Source organism: Macrotis lagotis, chromosome 7, assembly GCF_037893015.1.
Source record: "Macrotis lagotis isolate mMagLag1 chromosome 7, bilby.v1.9.chrom.fasta, whole genome shotgun sequence".
Taxonomy (NCBI): Eukaryota; Metazoa; Chordata; class Mammalia; order Peramelemorphia; family Peramelidae; genus Macrotis; species Macrotis lagotis.
The window spans coordinates 54,970,400-54,988,195 of NC_133664.1; the positions used below are offsets into that span (position 1 = coordinate 54,970,400).

The 17,796-nt window shown below is 39.0% G+C and overlaps 1 protein-coding gene and 1 long non-coding RNA gene across 4 annotated transcripts in view; one reads left to right on the plus strand and one right to left on the minus strand.

Moving 5' to 3' along the window:
* Nucleotides 1-16,877, minus strand: part of LOC141492546 (uncharacterized) — a 67,753-nt gene extending 50,876 nt beyond the window's left edge. Inside the window, exons 1-2 of one of the 3 annotated variants that reach the window (XR_012469957.1) lie at nucleotides 15,691-15,843; nucleotides 14,973-15,118 (exon numbers count right to left, since the gene is read on the minus strand). This is a non-coding gene — a long non-coding RNA (uncharacterized LOC141492546). Of the gene's footprint in view, nucleotides 1-14,972; nucleotides 15,119-15,567; nucleotides 15,844-16,790 lie in introns of those variants that run through there. The other 2 variants (XR_012469956.1, XR_012469958.1) reach the window with 2 other exon arrangements.
* Nucleotides 16,538-17,796, plus strand: part of PTER (phosphotriesterase related) — a 108,277-nt gene continuing 107,018 nt past the window's right edge. Inside the window, exon 1 of the mRNA XM_074192924.1 lies at nucleotides 16,538-16,674. The gene's annotated coding sequence lies outside the window, so the exon portion shown is untranslated. The remainder of the gene's footprint in view (nucleotides 16,675-17,796) is intronic.

The window sequence follows — 17,796 nt, forward strand, 5'->3', positions numbered from 1 at the left end:
AACTAAATCTGCTAGCACATCTATGATACAGACTCTGATTTAGAGTTTTTGCTTTTGCCTATGATTTATGAGATTTTTCTCTAGCAGATTTACAGTCAAGAAGTTATGACTTAATTATTTTTAAAAGAAACTATTAAAATAACTACATATGTACACTGGATTAAGACCAGATTTAAATAGGAGGAAAATGAATTGAATGACATTGGAAAATTTGTTACAAGGCTTCTAGCAAAGCCATAACTACAATAAGACAACTAGGGCTTTAACCAAGGGCACCAAAACTTGGAAGACAACTATTAGCATGCTGGCTCCCCCCATTTGAAAATTAACTTTTTGAGGGTAAAGACATAATTTTTTTCAGTTGGTTTTGGTTTTTGCACCTTTTTTGCTTGTTGGTCTTAATTGCCCTTTTCCCCCCCACCCATAAATGTACACCCTAGGATCTCTCTCTGCTTCTCATAGTGTTGTGTTCTGTCTCTTCTCCATGGATCCATGCTCTACCATTAAGTGAATTTACATCATTTCTTATGATATTTTTACAATAAAGATTAAGGGACCTATGCTTTTATTGATCTAGTGAGCTCCCTAGTGAAAAAAAAAAAAACCTCTTTCTATGTTGTAGGTCAGGACTTTCTCTGGAACTTTTAGTCTTAGTTGCTGAGATCACTGAGAAGAGACTTACCCAGAGTCATACAAGTTGCTTATGTCAAAAGACTTCTATAGGTTGTCATTTAAAACATGGATATTCTCCAAGTGATGCTATGACTAAAGACATAAAGCACCCCATCTCACAAGGAAACAAATTTACTGGTGAACTAGTAAGTAATGGAAAGAAATATGATAGAAGAAAATATCCTGTGACATATTCCAAAGATGGACTCAGAAGAGGAATGATTGGAAAAAACAGCCTCAAAGACCTGAATGGTTGGAGAAGAAAGTTGTCCAATTATGTAGCAAGGAGAATGAATGAAAAGATAGTTAATCATTCCAGTCTTCTCTGACTCTTCACAAACTCATGTGGACTTTTCTTGGCAAAAATACTGGAGTAGTTTTGAACCATTTTTCTTCTCCAGCTCCTTTTTCAGATAAGGAACTGAGACAAAAAGGATTGAGTGACTTGCCCAGAGTCACAAAACTATTAATTATCTAAGGCTGGATTTGAACTCATGAAGATGTGTCTTCCTGATTCCAAGCCCAGCACCCTATCCACTGTGCTATCTAGCTGTACCAAAATGAAAGGGCAGGTAGTTTTAAATGCTGTGCTGATTTTCATGAAATACTTAAATAAGCCAAGGAAGATGTACAGTGTTGAGTAGATTGCATTTTTTTCTGTTAATAAAATGCATAGGCAAAAAGGTTTTCCAGAGGCTTCAAGTAAGACTAAATCACTAGGGTTATTCAAGTGAGCCTATAACCTAGTTCTTTGTATTGGATAGCTTTTTCTTGACTCAATTTAAATTGACCTGCAGATCTTTGCAATTGAGTATTCTTGACACAATATTTTGACCAACTTCTATATAATAAATTGTAGTTTACTGCTATGAACCATGTTGTATTGCCTTTGCCAGGGAAAACATAGGCTGACTAACACAGATCTCGGAAATTGACCATCTTCAAATGTATGGCAAGACATGCCTAAGAATTGATTGGAATGACATTCAATCATCTCTCTCTCAGTGTGTCTCTGAACCATCCTCTGGGGCAATAATAAATTCCCATCTTATGTCCACCTCTCAGGGATACTGACTTCCCACAAAAACAAAACACCTAACAAAACTAAAATTAGAAGGGAAGCAGAAAACTAGGGGGGAAAATTTACAGCAAGTATCTCTGATCAAGGCTTCATTTTTTAAAATATAGAGAACTGTGACAAATTTATAAGAAAACAAGTTAGTCTCAATTGATAAATTGTCAAAGGTTATGAATAGGCAGTCTTCAGACAAAGAGATCAAAACTATCTATAATCATAAGAAAAAATGCTCTAAATCACTATTGATTGGAGAAATACAAATTAAAATAACTGAGATACTACCTCAAGTCCATGAGATTGGCTATTATGACAGAAAAGAAAAATGATAAATTGAGAAAGAGATATGGGTAATGCACTATTGATGGAGTTGCAAACTGATCCAACTATTCTGTAGAAAAATCTGCAACTATGCCCAAAGGACTATAAAAACTGTGTATACCATTTGACCAGCAATGCCATTACTAGATCTGTATTCCAAACAGATTTTTTTTAAGGGTGAAGGGAGAACCTATTTGGATAAAAATATTTTAAGTATTTCTTTCTGTGGTAACTAAGAATTGGAAATTGAGATGTCCTTCTACTAGGGAATGAGTGAACAAGTCATGGTATATGAATATAATGGAATATTATTGTAGTATAAGAAATGATAAGCATGCTGATTTCAGGAAAACCTGGAAAAACTTACATGAACTGATACACAGTGAAGTGAGTGAAATCAGGAGAATGTTATATACAGAAACAACAATATTGAATGATAAACAACTGTGAATGACTAAGTTATTCTCAGGAATACTATGATCCAAGGCAATTTCAAAAGACTCATGGTGACAAATACACTCTACCTCCAGAGAAGAACTGGTGGCATCTGAATATAGACCAAAGCATACTATTTTCACTTTCTTTTTTATGTCTTCTTGTACAACATGACTAATTCGGAAATGTTTTACATGATTACACATGCATAATCTATATCACATTGCTTACTGTCTCAGGGATGGGGGACAGGAAGGAAGGATAGAATTTGGAACTTAAAACTTTAAAAAAGCTTTTATATATAATTGAAGAAAAACATAATATTATTTAAAAATGAAAAAGAATCCCCAGTTTCCTTCAAAATTCTCACAATCACCATCTTCTACATGAATCTTTCTTGGTCCCCCTTGTTTATATTCCCTTAGGTACCCACAGCCACCCCATCACAAATTACCTTGTATTTATTTTGTTTATAATAATTATTATACCAATATTTTATGTAACTCCAAGAGAACAGGGGCTGCTTAATTTTTGTCTTTTTCTCCCTAGTGTCTAGTATAGGGCCTGAAAGATAATCAGTGCTTAATAAATATTACTTGATTAAGTAATGAATTGCAACTATACTGACATAGCGGAAACACTGGCACTAGTTTAAAAACTAAGTATTAAAATTGCTAAGTAGACACCATAGTAAGTTAATGTTGCATTTCAATATAACACTTTAAAATACCTATTAAAAGATATGAATGCCTAAGCATAATTTTGTATTTTGTCCATGGATCCATTAACTGATTTCATTTATTGTGATTCTAATATATAGACATATAGATATATAGATATATAGATGCATAATTTGATTTCACCCTTCTCCTTGCTTCTTTTCATATGAAACCAAAACCAATCCATGGGCATCTATACTGGATTTCAAAATTCCTATAAATTTGCTCTTTCCTCAGTAACCAGTTGCTTTAACTTCCCTATTAAGAATCCTTCGATTACTTCCAAAATAAGCAAGGAGAAGAAATTCTTTTTCATGCTTCCCTGTTTTCAGAATGACTTCTGTTTTAAAGTATTTTTTAAAAGTAATAGATACAGAGGAATAGACAACTATTAGTGCATCAGAATTTTTCCAGCACTGCCTTAATGGTCTTATATACCTTGTTCCCATTATCAAAACTAGTTTTAGTGGTAATAGTCTTCATCCTGAAGGTGGAGGCAAATAGGGGAAGGAAAATAATTCTTAATTGATGATCCAAGCCCTTGGTGGATACATCTTTGTCGCTTAGATTCTTTGTTAATAATTAGGTCATATAGCTAGTAAGTGGCAAGTGACTGGGGCCACATTAGAACTCTTGTCCTAGAGCACAGGTCTGGCATCAGGACAGGAATTTGAATCCAGCATCAGACACCTGACACTTACTAGCCCTGTGACCTTGGGTAAGTCATTTAACTCTGATTGTCTCCAATCCAGGACCATCTCCAGTCATCCTGATTCATATCTGGCCAATGAACCCAGATGATCCTGGAGGAGAAAGTGAGATTTGTGATTTAGCACAGCATGTGCACACTAAAATCCAATCCACTTGCATATTGTCATGACATCACCTCCCCTGATGTCTGGTCGTTTTCAAGAATGAAGGACAAATATCATGAATTACTTATGATTCCTAAACTCTGGCACCTAAATCTTTTTTTCCAGAATCCTTGATTTTATTATGCAGGCTTCCTATAAATTAGACCCTCAGATTATTTAGACCTCTCCTGACCTATTAGAATCCATAGTAAATACACATACAATAAATACACTCACACATACATCCAAAATATGACAAAACAACAACAACAAAAGAGATTGCTTCTGATCTTTCCTCGCAAAAGAACCAGATTGTTTCATCTTCGTTCCCTTATGCCAGAGTGTTTATTCTTACTTATTCCTCCCTCTACCCCTGCCCTTTAATCTAAGGATTTCTTTGTGAATTTGACTGTCCCCCATTCTAAGACCAGAGAATCAAAAGGACATAGACAGGTATCTCCTTTGCCTCTGACGCCAGTCTCCTTAGATTCATATCAGCCTTAATGGGGGATTGGATCAAATGATTTCTAAAGTATCTTCCAGGTCTTTTACCATCCTCTTTGCTAACTTCTCTGATTTGGACTCCTGACTTGTCCAGCTTAAGATATCTATTAAACTCATACCTTCCATTTACCAGAATTCCTCATCTTATTCTCCTGTCTTGATTTGTCCAGCTACTCATACAACATAAAGAATTCCTGATACTTAAAGAACAACCTACTTTTGTTACCAATCCCCCATGACAAGACCCCCCACAAACTCAAAGGAGTAATTTTATACATAGTATTCACCCTGCATTGACTCTCCCAAAACTCCACTTTCAGTGACAGTTTGGGTCCCCTGACTGGTGGCTGACTACTTTCAGGTTGAGGGTTCTAATACTATTGCTCAGTAGTCCCTATCCAGTGTGTCCCAATATAAATTAACCAACTAATATCTATTAGTTTTTATGAAGAAATATTTGTTGATGGGGGGGTGGAGCCAAGATGGCAACAGGAAAAGAGCCTCTCCTAGGTGTTCTCTCCATAATATTTTAAAAATCTAAAAATTATGACTCTAACTAAATTTTTGAGAGACACAAGCCACAGAAAGATCCAGAGATGCAATTCTCCAGACCAAGGTAACCTGGAAAAGAGTGGAAAAATTCTGCTCCGTGGGGTTAGAGTGGCAGCCCTACCAGAGTGAAGAAACTTCAGCCTCTCAGAAAGAGCCCCGGGGAGCCTGGGAGCCACCACTCACAGAGCAGAAGCAGTTTCCTGACCTGTACCCCAGGGAGGAACTGGAATAACTTGGAGGATTGGAGGGGGGGCCCTCTGCCAAAGTGAGCACAAAGCCCAGGCCCTAAGGCCACTCAGCATGGTGGCCAGGCAGCCCAGATCTAGGAAACAGAAGCAGGCATGGAGCTGGCAAGCAGGAGCCTCCAGGCAACTGATCCCTGAGTGCTCAGCCCACCAAAACTTCCCAGGTCTGTCTTCTGTAACTGAAACAAGATTCTGGGACTCTAACAACATTCAGATCCTGATCGCAGTCTAGGGCCCCCATAGAACAGCAGGGGTCCCCCTACCTCAGCTCTGTGGCAGAGAGATGCACTTGTGGTCAATCACAGACCAGGAGGGAAGACAGAGCTTCACACACTGAGATCCTTGTGGGGGAAGGTGTCCAAATAATACTCAAAAGCTCAGGAAGCACCCCAAAACAAGGCACAGGCTGGGGAAATGAGTAAACAGAAAAAAAGAAACATAATTGAGAAATATATTGTCTATGATCCTAAGAAGGATCAAAATATTCAATCTGAAGATGAGGAAGTACAAGCTTCTGCATCTAAAGACTCCAAGGAAAACGGAAGTTGGGCTCAGGCTATGATGGAGCTAAAAAGATTTTGAAAAATCAAGTAAGGGTGATAGAAGAAACATTTGGAAAAGAAATGAGAGAGATGCAGGAAAAACATGAAAATGAAGTCAGCAGCTTAGTCAAGGAGATCCAAAAAAAAAAAAAAATGCTGACGAAAATAACATGTTAAAAACCAGCTTAGCTCAAATGGATAGAACAGTTCAAAAAGTTACTAAGGAGAAGAATGTTTTACAAAGCAGAAGTGGCCAGATGGAAAAAGAGATAAGGAAGCTTTCTGAGGAAAACAAATCGTTCAGATGTATAATGGAGCTAAAGGAAGCTGAAGCCTTTACCAGAAGTAAACACCAAAAGAATGAAAAATTAGGACAAAGTGTAAAACATCTCATTGAAAAAAACAACTGATCTATACACTACACTACCTAGTAGCCCCTATGTTTTCCAGATTTGGGAAACAGATTCAGGAAAGATAATTTTAAAATTATCGGGATATGTGAAAGTCATGATCAGGAAAAGAGATTTGAACTCATTGTTAAAGAATTCCTACAGGAAAATTTCCTAAATATCCTAGAAGCAGAGGGCAAAATAGAAATTGAGAGAATCCACTGATCTTCCCCAAAAACAGATCCAAAAAACCCCCCAACATCCAGGAATACTTTAGCCAAGTTCCAGACCTCCCAAGTAAAAGAGAAAATATTACAAGCAGCCAGAAGGACATAATTCAAATATCATGGAGCTGCAGTCAGGATCACACAGGACTTGGCAGTAACTGCATTAAAGGCTTGTAGGTCTTGTAATATAATATTCTGGAAGACAAAAGAGCTTGGAATGCAACTGAGAATCAACTACCCAGCAAAACTGAACATCCTCTTCTAGGGACTTTCAATGAAACAGGGGGATTTCAAATGTTCCTGTTGAAACGACCAGAGTTGAACAGAAAGTTTGACCTTCAAGTACAGGACTCAAGTGAAGCATAGAGAGGGAGGATGAGAAGAGTAAAATATGAGGGACTTAATTATGATGAACTGCATATATTCCTACATAGAAAAATGACACTGATAATACTCACATGAAACTTCTTATTTAATAACAGGTAGAAGGCACTTTTATAGATGATGCACAAGAGAGAGCTGAATTTGAAGATATAATATATTGTAAAAATGGAGTCAATGGCTAAAAGAAATGCACTGGGATTAAGAGAAAAGAGAAATGTACTGGGAGTAAGAGAAAGGAGAGGTGGAAGAGGCTAAGATATTTTGTATAAAATATTCTTTTTTTTGCAATGAGCTATTTCAATCATATGGAAGGGGGGATGAGGGGGAATGAGGGAAACTTCACTCTCATCAGAAATGGCTCAGAGAGGAAACAGCATACACACTCAATAGGGTATAGACATCTAGAGTAAGAAGGAGAAAAGGGGTACAGGGGGAAGGGGGGGATGTGGGTGATAGAGGAGAGGGTAGATCACAGGAGAGAATAGTCAGATACAACACATTTTCTTTTTTACTTCTTACAAGGGGCTGGGATTGGATGGCCTGACCAGGACCACCAGGCCAGGTGGTTGCTAGATCTCACAGGTGGTATGTGGGCTTGGGACCTTTTGGCCCCAGGGCCAGTGCTCTGTCTGCTGTGCCACTCAGTCACCTACAGTACATTTTAGAAGAGGGACCAAGTGAAAGGAGAGAGAAAATATAATATATGGTAGTGGGGAGGTATGAATGAAGAGAATTACAATCAGCACCAGCAACTATGGAAAAATATGGAAGTAACTTATGTGATGGACTTATGATAAAGTATGTGATCCACCCAAGACAGTGCTGATAGTATCAGAACACAGACCGAAACACATTTTTTTTCTCTTTCTTTTACTTTATTTCTCATGAGGGTCTATAGTTTTGGGGGGAAGAGGTATTATGTTTACTCTTTTTGTTGTTTTGTTTTTGGTTTTTATTTTTATTTTTTAGGTTGTTTTGCAAGGCAGTAGGGTTAAGTGACTTGCCCAAGGTCACACAGCTAAGTAATTATTAGGTGTCTGAGGCTGCATTTGAACTCAGGTCCTCCTGACTCCAGAGCTGGTGCTCTATACACTACTCCATCTGGTTGCCCCTATGTTTACTCTTAAACAAGAATATTTTAGTAATGTATAAAAACAATTATTTGTACAAAAATTAAAAATTAAAAAAGAAATATTTGCAGAGGACTGAAGTCAGTAATTCCCCCCAAAAAAGGGATGTCATCACTTCCCTCTACACTCTCACTCAATCTCAAACTGAAACTAGCTACTACAAAAATCCTCCCCCGCCCCCAACTTGGAAGAGGAATTCTTCCTGAACCTAAAATCCAATTTCTCCCTTTGAGGAATCCAAAGCTAACTTCTGGGCAGGGCATTGCTGTTGGACCAGTAATTTTTTTTTGCTTAACTGGACTGGTTCTTTGAAAGGTCACGAAGACCACTCCTCAAAAGTTGCTCTCACTTCTCCTCACAAAAAAAATTACTTCAGTTGGCCCCAACTCTGGGGCCATGGTATGACCTAGGATGACTTCCTTTGACTTAACAATCAACTAAGGGGAAAAAAATATCCCAAGAACAGAGATGTCATTTAATCATAGACACAGGGCAGTCAGGTAGGGTGATTAGGCAGCTGAAGCTGCTGCCCTTCTCCTCAAGGTCAACTTACAGCAGCTCTTCTTCAATGAAAGCCATCAGGAAGGAGTGAAATATGCTAGCTGGCACAATCAGTCACAACACACCAGTCAATTAAAATACTTTTCCTTATCTCCCAGTAAACCCAGTGGACAAGGGGAGGGGAGAAAGAGTACCTCCAATATCCCCAAAAAGCAGACTTGCCAGGTCTCCATGGTATGATGCCAACTAGGGCACACTGGCATGCTGTAAGGACTGGCCATTCACTCAATAATACACTTTAAACTTTTATAAAAGACAAATGGACTTCTCTGGATAAATGTTACTATTACTCATTCTTATTTTCAGAGAAGAAAACTGATTGTTGAAGCAATTAAGGGACTTGCTTATCAGAGAATTAATATGCATCTGAGCTGAAAATTGAAGCTAAGTCTCCTGACTCCAAATCTAGGGTTCTTTTCATTGAACCCCACTGCCTCAGATCATCTACTTAAAGAGTCTGATCTTTGCTATTAATAGGAATGAGATTCCCTTACAACAGATTAGATGAAACATCTTAATGCCTTAGTGAAAGATCTTTCACAATTTTGAGGGGGGAACAAACACTGTCACCTAGTATGCAACTACTGGTGATAAGCTTTTGCAAAGTTTAGAATAGTCCCAAAAAGCAAACATATAGCCCATATCTCAACCCAGATTTTTTTTTCCATTTTAAATGGAGAGTCTTAAAATGGAACTCTTTCTATTTTCGCAGGACCTAGTAAAACTTATGTTCTCAGTACAGCCTTTGAGAACTCAGGACATTTCCAAGATACAGAAAGGCATTAGAGCAGGATTTTAGGAGCAGAGAAAGCTGCATAAAACTGAAAAACAAGAAGAATTATCCATAATTTCATTTTCCATGTTTAAAAATGGGGGTGGAGAAAATCCCATTTTCAATTATAAATTCAAATCATTCCTTTTCTGTTTGGTAAAAGTCCACATTGTACTGTTTTTCAACACTGTGAAAACTACCATTTGGTATTCTTCACAGATACACATGCTTATGCCTACAGCTGATGAAGAGTTTTCTGGTGCAATTTTTTAAAAAATATCAAGCACTTCTACCTTATTTATATAATAAATATAATATTAATAATATATACACTATCAATAGCAATATATCATCCATATTTATATATAAGTATATATTTATATAATATCAATAATCAATCTACTAGATGACAATGAGTGTCTCTTATAGTTCAGTGATAGCCCTGAGATAGAACAAATCTAATGCTAATTGTTAATGGTGATCTCAAGTTATTTTCAAAGTGCTTCTTAAATCCAGCAGATACTGTTCTAGGCCAAATATCAGAACCATAACTAGAGAGATGCTCTAGGGCATTGACATTTAGAAGACCCAAAGCAGTTACTATAGTAACTGGTTCTCCCTCCGGTTCAAATGAATTTGTCTTAATTACTTCTTGTATTATTTTCATATCATAATTTGAGGGCCCCTTTCCTGCCACCAAATACCAACAAGTACCCCTAGACTTGAATCAAGAAACAGGGTGTATCTTTTAAAAGAAATCTAAGCAAAGACAACGTAACTTAATACTATGATTCTGATTTCCAAAATTTCAAAATTGCCTTGCAATTATCACCAGAACCTACAAATTAGAAATTGCTTTAAAGTTCTGGAAGATACCAGACGGTCTTCTATATTCTGCCAAATCCAACCAGATTGACCAGCGCCAGTCTTCCAAAGCCAAAAGAGAGAAAATTATAATACATTTATTATGAAACATTTCTTTCAATTAAAGATTGATTCTATTTGGTGGATTAGATGTTTTCATTCAGTTGTAGAAAATGGAATTTGTTGCTTTACTTTGTTTCTCTATATAGTAAAAAAGAATCTTGAATTGTAAGTTGTAGTCTCCGAAGTATAGAGAATAGGGATTGAATATATAAATATATGTTGAAGATGCTTATTTCAAGTCATTAAAATTTTCAGAATGATTGTGAAGTTAGGATCTAACTGATTTCCTAGAAATGGTAGGAATAGTACAGCACCCACACTGTGTCAAAAAGCAAGACGAAGAGAATCACAGTATTATTATAAATTTCATCTTTCTTCCGGTTACAAATTAGTGGCCAATAACCCATGCTGTTTAATGAATTCTCATTATTCTCAAGCTACCTGTATGAAACCTATCTAATAATGCCTGAGTTGCTGTATAATGTATCTTCTTCAAGGTATTTCTGGTTAAGTCTCTAAATGAATGAGTTTTTGAGTATGAAAAACCAGGTGATTTCCAAAGGTTTAACCCAAACAGTGAGGGCCCTCTGCATTTTGGGTTTTGATTTTATTCTACCTGCCAATTTAGTATCCCTTACTAGAAGTGTTGTCAGAATCAAAGATCCTGTGAAAATGAAAGCCAGGTTGTGAAAATGAGAGACCATTTGAACTAAACCCTTATCTGAGGAATTGATTCAAAACCCTTTGGTTTCTTAATAATGTGATTTTCACTCCACTGTCTCATCCCAAATTGGTGATAGTATATTGATATTCTAAGCCGCAACATTCTTTCCAATCCAGACTACTCAAGGCAAAAATATGCCTGGAAATAAAGTTTTTGACTCCAGACCTTATACCAGATTTTCATATTTGAAACAGAAGGGATTTTATTAAAAGACCATTTTCAATTAGTCTGGCAAAGTATGACTACTCATCTGCCTCTCCAGGACTCAAACAACATTTGCTGGGCTAGTACTGGCCTTATATATCTTATATTCTTGAAAAGTTTTGAAAAAGAGATTTAAGTGGTGGTGGTTTTTGTTACCTAACTCATTCTATTATTATTAAAAAACCCAGTAATTATCTGAATGCAAGGTAACAACAGCTCGGTTTTCTTTACAAACATTGTCTCATTTTATCTTCACAAACTTCCTGGGAGATAGGTGCTATTATTATCCCCATCTTATAGATGGGGAAACTGGGGTAGATGTAAGACTAAATAACTTTTCTCAGGATCACCCAGAAAGTTTCTGAGGCCAAATTTGAATTCAGTTCTTCCCGCCCTCAGGGCTGCTGAGTCAGCTTTTTGTTTATTTTTGTCTTCTAGACCTATGATTTGTATCTTATGTGTGGTTCTCCTTTCGTTGTAACTCTCTAACTGTCTAGTCTTACCAAGTTTCCTAAAGAATGTTGATATGACTCCAAGAATCCAAAGTTGACCTCTACGCTCTACCCTGAAAGCAGCTAGATTTCTGGGTCTGAAGTGAGAAAGACCTGAGTTCAAGTCAGCCTTAGACACTTAGTAGCTGGGTGACACTGGACAAGTGACTTAACCTCTCAAGTCATTTAATCCATTGGAGAAGGAAATAGCAAACCATTGCAGTATCATTGCCAAGAGAACCTGATGGAGAGTACTGGTACTCACAAACTGAACAATAGCAATTTTCCATCATTTTTTTCAGTCATATTCAGCTCTTCATGACTCACCTGGAATTTTCTTGCAAAAGAAAGGACAAGTGTGCCATTTCCTTTTCCACCTCATATTACAGATGAGGAAACTGAGGTCACCCAGCTAGCAAGTGAATGACTCCAGATTTGAACTCAAGAAGAGAAATCTTCCTGACTTTTGACCCAGCACTCTACCCAACAACAAAGTTCTACCATAATTATCTCTCATTAGTTATGTAATCCTTTCAGTCTCTGCTGCATGGTAACTTAGAAGAGGCAATGAACACACCTGCTCACAGCAGTCTGATGAAGCTCTTTCAATAAAATTCCTGCATATTAAGGTGATCTGCCTGAAATTCCCTTACAACTATATCTTTCAAACAGAAATAAGACTGAGAGTAGTTTCACTTCAAATATTTTTTAAAAGAGTAAGTCTTTAACTTTAAATACTTTTTTTTAAAGACTAGGGCCAAGTAGTATAGAAATACAAGTCCACCTAATGAAATTCATCAAATATCTTACAGGATAGGAACAATTGGAGCAGCAAAGAATTTATCATCTTCTGTTTTAAAAAAGTGGTCATTTCTTAACATGGGCATTGTGCATAATTTGCTATCTGACAGCATGATCACAGTAAAATACACATTATAAATAATGGACTTTTAGGTCTTTCCCTAACAACCATTGTCAGACCTTACATTCATCTGGTTTCCTAGTTGCTGCATGGGTAATCAAAGCCTTAGCCAGCACAGACAGCTATCACCCCAGAAGCCTGCCTCTAACCATTTCTTCAATATACAACCCCTGCATGAGCTCTCATCATTCCTAGTAATATGCCTGGCCCTACTTTTATCCCCTCTATCACCTTTCCAATGAGCTAATCTCTTCCTTTCTACTCTCTTTAGGAACTTTAAAAAAAAAAACATTTAAAAAACTCCTGGTTTTTCTCCACCCCTCTTCCATTAACCTTTCCTCTGGGACAGAGGGATGGATATTCATATTTATTTCTGGATTTCACATATCTCTTTCTCAACAACTTCTTAAAGATATTAGACATCCTTCTCCCTATTTTCCTTGTCTCCTTGCAAACTTCCTGTGGTAATTTTCTTCTTTCATAAATTGTTCTTTGAAAATTTTGACATTCCATGATTCTAAACCATAATGCAATATCAGAATAGTACTCACATTAAAAGGATGATTTTTTTGGTCAGCAAATAATTTGGGATTGTTGAAAATACTGCATAGTTTCTGGAAAACAATTTAGACTATTCTCCAATTCATTTCTGGGACCAGTTCTTTGTTTATCTGCAGTACCTGGATAAGGTTTTTGTGGTGATAGACTGCCTTGATGGGTTTCCTATCAAGCTTCATGTCATAGTTTGGGCAGCAAGAATTCTTCATTCATTTGGACATTTGGGCCATAGAGGCATTGGATAAATACATATACCTGTATGTAAGTGTATAAATATGTGTATAAATGGATACATATGGACACATATACATGGATGCAAATGTGTGTTCATATAGATCTGAAGCATTTGTCATTAATAACTAGCTTGTGAAAAGAGTAGTGAAAATGAATACAAATTTGTGGGATCTGGAAATGAGGTGGGTTGGTTGATTTGGGATGAGAAATAATAAACCTTTGGAATGAGGTAGAAACAACTACATGTTAAAAGATCAGGAAGAAGGGCTCCAGAATATTTCATTTATGAGAGCAAATGGGCAGGAATCACACAGAAAAAGAAAACATGATTTAATTATTTGTCTCCAAGTGTTTTTTTGTTCCATGGACATCTTTCAACAACAAAACATATGCTGTGGGCCTCTTAGGTAATATAATCGACTACTCATAATAGCCTCCAATTATTTAGTACTTATGGTGTCATTAAAATTTTTTTAATTCTTGGACCATTATCATGAACCCTCAAGGGGCCTGAGGACCACTAAATGGGAACAACTGGTCTAAATCATTAGAAGACATTGCAACAAAGTCATCACAGAGTCTGAAATATCAAAGCATGAGTATGATCTGTACTAATTCATTTCAAAATATACAACTAAGGAAGAGGTAACTATCATGTGACCATTGTTTTCTCACATCTCCACCTCCTTTCAGATAACACTTCTTAGATTTCCTTCCCTTTCCTGATGACAGATTACTGCTTCTTCAGCTTTCCCAGAATAAGGTTATTAATTGAATGTCCTATGTTTTCCTAAAGAAGTTCTAAGAATCAAGAACTAGAAGCTACCTTAGAGATCATCTTAACCAGAGGTTCTTAACTTTTTAAAAATTTGATAACTGAATTTCCTTTATAATCCTATGCATGTTATTTTAATATCATATCTTCTCATCTATCAAATCATTTTATATAACCTCATGCTATCATATCATGCCATATCATATCATCATATTATATAATATCAGTATTCTGAAGAAGAATTCATAAACTTCACCAGATTGTCAAAGAAAGCCATCACACACACACATACACATACATTTAAGAACTCCTGTCTAAACCAATTTTCTCACTTTATAGAGAAGGAAACTAAGTTGGGGATCCATACATTATCAGTTACCCAAGGTCATATAAATTCTAGAATAGTAGTGTTTCTGTTCAAACCTAGATCCTTTGATTCCAGATTTGTCCTATTTCTGCTATGTGATTTACCAATCCAGTACTTAGAAGGGAAGCAGCAACTAGGAAACCAGATGAATGTAAGGTTTGACAATGGTTGTTAGGGAAAGACCTAAAAGTCCATTATTTATAATGTGATGCATAGGTGTTGATAGGAAATGAAAGTGGGAAATTTCTCTGGCTAGTAGTTTCTACATCTATAAAAAAGTGGGGCTTGGGGTAGGATTGATTTCTTATTAACCCATAGAAGGTTAAAGGTACTGGTCAATTATAGAGACATCATTCAATTCAAAATCTCAAGAATATACAGTACTCACCCCACTTTGAACTAGAGATCAGTTTTGGGACTGAACTTTCCAGGCTAATCTTCCAGTAGAACCTTTCAGAGAGATGAATTCAATCCTAACTTTTCCCCAGGTCTAAATCTCCTTTGGTGTCCAGGTGTATAAGATCACTGTTTATCCTGAGGGTAAAATATAAGAATTATGCTTTCAGCACTTCAGATGAGCTCAGGAAACACTCTTTGATAAATTTTTCCATTTAGATTTATTATTATTTTTGTACTATTCTGAGCCAATAAAGAAATTCTTCATGCAACCAATCAAGAAGCATTTGTTAATGTGAATTTATTAATGTGCCTATTATGTTTTCAGGTACTGCGCTAAGCATTGGGATTTAATGACAAAAATGAAACCCTACCAGCCTCCAAGGAGATTCTGAGTTACATAACATGTCCACAATTAAGCAAATACTAGCTAGAGAAGAAAAAATCGAATCTTCACAGAAAGAAAACCACCAAAATGAAAAAGCTCCCTCTTGGAGTCCATTGGGTCGAGCTCAATGGAGGTGAAGCCTGAAGCAGTTAACGACCAGGTCCCTAGCATGTGTCCCAACTTGGGTGAGTGTACTCACCCAATACAATAGTTGATCATGCTTTAGTGCTTTGAGTCCTCTGGAGTTTGAGATCAGAACTATCTGTTCCATAACTACTTCAGTTTTATTGTTTGCAACTTTTTTCATTTCTCTGCCTCTCACCTCTCCTGGAGAAGTGGTGATGATGACGTTTGACCTTCATTCTTGAAGAAGACCATAACGTCAGGGAGGTGATGTCATTATAAGCAAATGAATTGGATTTGAGTGAGAGGGAGCTATGCTAGGTCACCAGCCTCACTTTCTTCTCCAGAGCCATCTGGGTCCAGTGGCCAGATAGGAATCAGGACGACTGGAGATGGCCCTGGATGGGAAGCAGTCGGGGTGGAGTTACACCACACAACCAGGTAGTATCAAGTGTCAGAGGCCCTATTCCAAGGAGAAGTACCTCGGGGACAGAGGAAAGATCTGAGCTCCTTTGTTGCTCCTAGAACAAAACAGTACCCTCAGAGCAATGGACCTTGGGCCAAAGAAAGGACAGAGATCTTGGCAGGGGCCCGCAGAAGGGCGCCCCCCTGCCCCCAAGCTCAGTAGAGCCTGAACTGTGAACTGAGAAGTGGGCATAGTCGTTCAGGGATTTGGGAACCCAAGTTATTGTTTCCCTAACTAAATCAGCAATTGCAAACATCCTGGCATCAAAATCTCCTGAACGCTTGAACAGGTCAAGTTTAACAGAATGTTAAAGAAACACTAAGTGCCAAATCTAAGGCAAACCTTCCTCAGTTTTAAAGGGGGTGTTCAAGAGGGCAAAGTCCCGTCTTTGTCTTATTTAAAAAGCAAACACACGGAAAAGCTAATGAGGAGAGCCGGCCCCGGCCCCCCCAGGGGTCACCGCGGTGGGCGGGGAAGGGGCTGTTCCCTCCCTAGGCCTCTCCTGGCAGGCGGGGCTGAGCTGCAGTCAAAGCACCGCCCTAAGACCCGGGGTGCCAGGGGCCTGGGCTGGGAAAGGCCCGCCTGCCTCCACCCCCGGGGCCAGGACAAGGGCTGCGCCTCCTGAGAAGACTGAGCCTGGGTCAGCTGGGTGACCAAGTGGAGGGAGCAGGCAGGGCCCAGCGCTGGAGGCCAGCTCCTGGACGGCAGGAGGCAGAGGTAGCCCAGGCCGGGCAGGGCAGGGTAGTCTGGGGGACTGGCGCGTGGTCCTTCTGGGACACACGGCGAGGGGGGCAGCCCCACGCAGCAGGTTTCCCTACGCTCTAGAAGCTTACCAATGGCCCAGGAGGCGGGAGGAGCCAGGGCCGGGGACTTGCCAGGGGTCTGGCCTGGAGGTGGTGACTGGGGCTGGCCTGGGCTCCAGCCCGGCCTACTCTGAAGCCCCGCAGAGCCACGCCTCCTCTCACTGGAGCTTGCTAGGGACGGAAGTGGAGGGTAGCAGCAGAGGGCCCTGGAGAAGCAGCCCCAGCCAGGGGTGGGCCCTGGAGAAGCAGCCCCAGCCAGGGGTGGGCAGTGGGAGAAGCAGCCCCAGCCAGGGGTGGGCAGTGGGAGAAGCAGCCCCAGCCAGGGGTGGGCAGTGGGAGAAGCAGCCCCAGCCGGGGTGGGCAGTGGGAGAAGCAGCCCCAGCCAGGGGTGGGCAGTGGGAGAAGCAGCCCCAGCCAGGGGTGGGCAGTGGGAGAAGCAGCCCCAGCCGGGGTGGGCAGTGGGATGGCCCGGGAGAAGCAGCTCCTGCTCTTTCAAGTTCCCTGGCTGGTCCTGCTCCAAAGTCTCTTAAGTCCCTGCTCCATCTTCCCCTTTTCCTTAGCAGCTTCAGTCACTTCAAACTGACTCTAGCCACCCTCACTCTGTTGCTCAGCTGTGGGAAGGTTGTGGGGACAGTGGGGAAGGTGTTTTAGGTTTCAGTGACACAGAGGAGGGAAGGAAGGAGACTTCTAGATCTATGGAAACACCTACTTGTTTCAAATAGAAACATTTCTGGGAAAGAAGGGGAAAACATTCATTCTCACTAGAAGGAATGATTGTAATCCTTTATCACATAGGATGAAAGTGAGGAAAAGGAAAAAAAAAAACCCTAAAACATGGCCCTGCCTCCCCCTTCCAGAATCTGATTTTAATTTAGGTGATTTTTGTTCCTCAGTCCTGTGTATCTTTGTGAGGCTACTTGGAGTTCTCTTGGCAAAGATGCTTGAAGCAATCTGACAGGTCATTTTACAGTTGAGGAAATTGAGGCAAACAAGGTTTAGTGACTTGCCCAGGGTCACATAGCTAGTACATTGTCAG